The following is a 2,859-nucleotide window of genomic DNA, read 5'->3' as shown; positions in this document are numbered from 1 at the left end:
AATAACCCATGAACATGGACAACAGGGTCAGGATGGACTGTGGGAGAAGGGGTGGGCTGGGTGAGGGGTAGCAATGAGGGAAAAAGTGGGACAATTGTAATAGAAAAACAATAAAAAATAAAAATTTTTTAAAAAGTACAAGATATTGTGTCATGTAAGGATGAGTATCAAAGTGTTAATGCTGTTAAAAGGAATCGTTAAGGTGGTTATTATTACTATCAAGTAATAGTATCTCATGCTTTTGAGTATTCTTCATGTCTTGATGAATTTGATTATCACAAGTCCTATTAAAATTTTCATTTTTCAGATTATAAAAAAATGATTCAAAGGGGCTAAGTAAATTGTCTGAGTTCACTAAGGTATTAGGTGTTAGAACCAGATTTCAAACCAAGTAGTCAAGTTTATGCTCAAGACTTTTTGCTCTTAACAAGGTTCCTAAATTGTCTCTTAATATCATTTTTATGCTTTGCTGATGTCATCCCAGAGGTGACAGGGAATAAAACATCACTTTGCGAGATGTAAGATTAGAAGAGGAGAAATAGCAGAAAAATTAAAAGAACAGTAAAAATTGTATCTGACACAGAGACTGAATTCAAGAGAAGTATAATTATTCAATTATAAATGAATACTAACTAATATAAATCTAAATTAATCACTCATTAATAAATGATTTGCTCTCATAGGAAGCCAAAACAAAATGAAGGACATAGTCTGAGAAATGAGGATTAAGGAGAAGCAGGATTCCAAAAAAGCTAAATGTCTGTTGCTAATGATTTGTAGAAGGAATTCTTCCAGGGACAATATAAGAGATAAATGTTCTTTCCAAAAAAGGAGAGGTCTGTGAGGAGAATATTTATTCTTTTTCCCCTTCTGCTTCTCAGACTTTGAAGAACCTTTCTGTGTGCACTTCATCCATTTGGGAATTTAATTTAAGGGCAACGGAATATATTGACTCTGATACTGTTGAGCTACTGAACCATAAATGCCATGAAGCCCAACAGGTGGTCGTTTTTTATTTTAAAGTAACTGTTCTTCCTTGAGCTAGTGTTTGTTAGTGACTATTTGTGCGTGGGAAAAATGTTCCTAAATTATACAAAGAAAAACAGTGGAGCACCACATGCAGGTGTAAAGGCTGAGCACCATGCTACTTTAGGGTCTGCCAATCATATGGATAAAGATGTGGAAACCCCTCCTCAAAGATATACAATTTATAGAATATTATCCTGATCCAGGTTAACATACAATGACTGCTTATTACAATGATTAGATTGATAAAGGAAACAACATACCTCTCAGGAATATTTTTATCAACCGTATGAGGAGAAACATCACTAATCAAGATATGCAGTTTGTCATTGAAAGAGCTCCTCAAGTATGAGAGAGAGTACTAATTAAGAAATATGAATATGAAAGTTAAATGTAATCTGTAGAATAAGAAATGATCTATGATTCATTCAATTTTTAATGATTCACAATAATTGTAATATTCCTAAGTGTCAAATTGCATTTACATATGGTTTTCTTACTGGAAAAAGGAACCAGTGCATTCCCTGGAGAATATCTATATCTGTATGCATATCTATCTATATCTATATCTATATCTATATCTATATCTATATATCTATATCTGTATTTATATCTATATCATCTATGTCTATCTCTATTTGTGTGGATTCCCTGGAGAAATTGTAACCACTGGAGAGCTGAAAAGGAATCCTATGAGGTAAAGAGGTCCCTGAAGTCATATAACAGGAAGATTTTTATTCTAATGTCTAGTATGTGAACAACACACCCTGGAACAATGAAGGCCGTGCCCTTCACAAAGCCATCTGTTGTTTCTTACATTCCCCGTTGTGGCGTATTTGTTGAAGTTTACATTGTATTTACTGTCAGTCTTACCTTTATTAGCTTCTTGATGATAAGGATTAAATTATTTGTATGATAGTATTTAAATCCTGACTAACTTGCATGACATAAAACATGAAACAATAGCCAAATTTATAATCCAATGTGTCTGTCTATGTATATAATCCATAGCTCACTATATTAATTTGTAACTTAGAGTGATAAAAATCAGTCAGTCATAGAGTAGACAAAGTAATATTCAGTTTTTATTGTCATAAAAAATGTTGACATTTTAAAAACTTACCTCTTAATGGAATTATTTATTGGCCATCACAGTCAACTTTAATTCTATAAATATTAAAGGCTTATTTTTAAAACAATATTGATTTAGACATAGAACAATACAGAGCTTTCTTTCAAGGCTTTATTTTTTAAAGTCGTTAAATTTTTACATGTTTTGTGTAGCCATAAGAATTTAATACCTATTAAATAAATGTGGTCTCTATCTCTTGCAGAGATGATTATACTAGATTAACTTCTTGAATTCAGATCTAGTAAAAATCACATAAATTTATTTTTTTCTTGTTACTAATTTAAATTTTTATTTTATAGCAACTTATTGAGACCATAAATGTGGTTTATTTTAGGAATGTAAGCCCAGTTTAATAGTCAAATGTCATTAATGTAATTTATCATATCAACATAATTAAGAAAATATAAATTTCTTAACACAGAAAGAGGATTTAGATAAAGGAGGAAAGAACATAAAATGGAGTGAGAAGAGCCTCTTTAACAAATGGTGCTGGGAGAACTCGACAGGGACGTGCAAAAAAATGAAACTAGACCAACTTACACCACACACGAGAATAAACTCAAAATGGATCAAAGACTTAAATGTAAGCCGTGATACCATAGAAGTCCTAGAGGAAAACATAGGCAGGAAAATTTCAGATATCTCACGTAACAATCTCTTCATGGATACATCTCCTAAAGCAAGAGAAATAAAGGAAAAAA

Source organism: Furipterus horrens, unplaced genomic scaffold (assembly GCF_987537825.1).
Source record: "Furipterus horrens unplaced genomic scaffold, mFurHor1.1.pri manual_scaffold_2, whole genome shotgun sequence".
NCBI classification, from domain to species: Eukaryota; Metazoa; Chordata; class Mammalia; order Chiroptera; family Furipteridae; genus Furipterus; species Furipterus horrens.
This window is presented reverse-complemented; position numbering follows the sequence as displayed.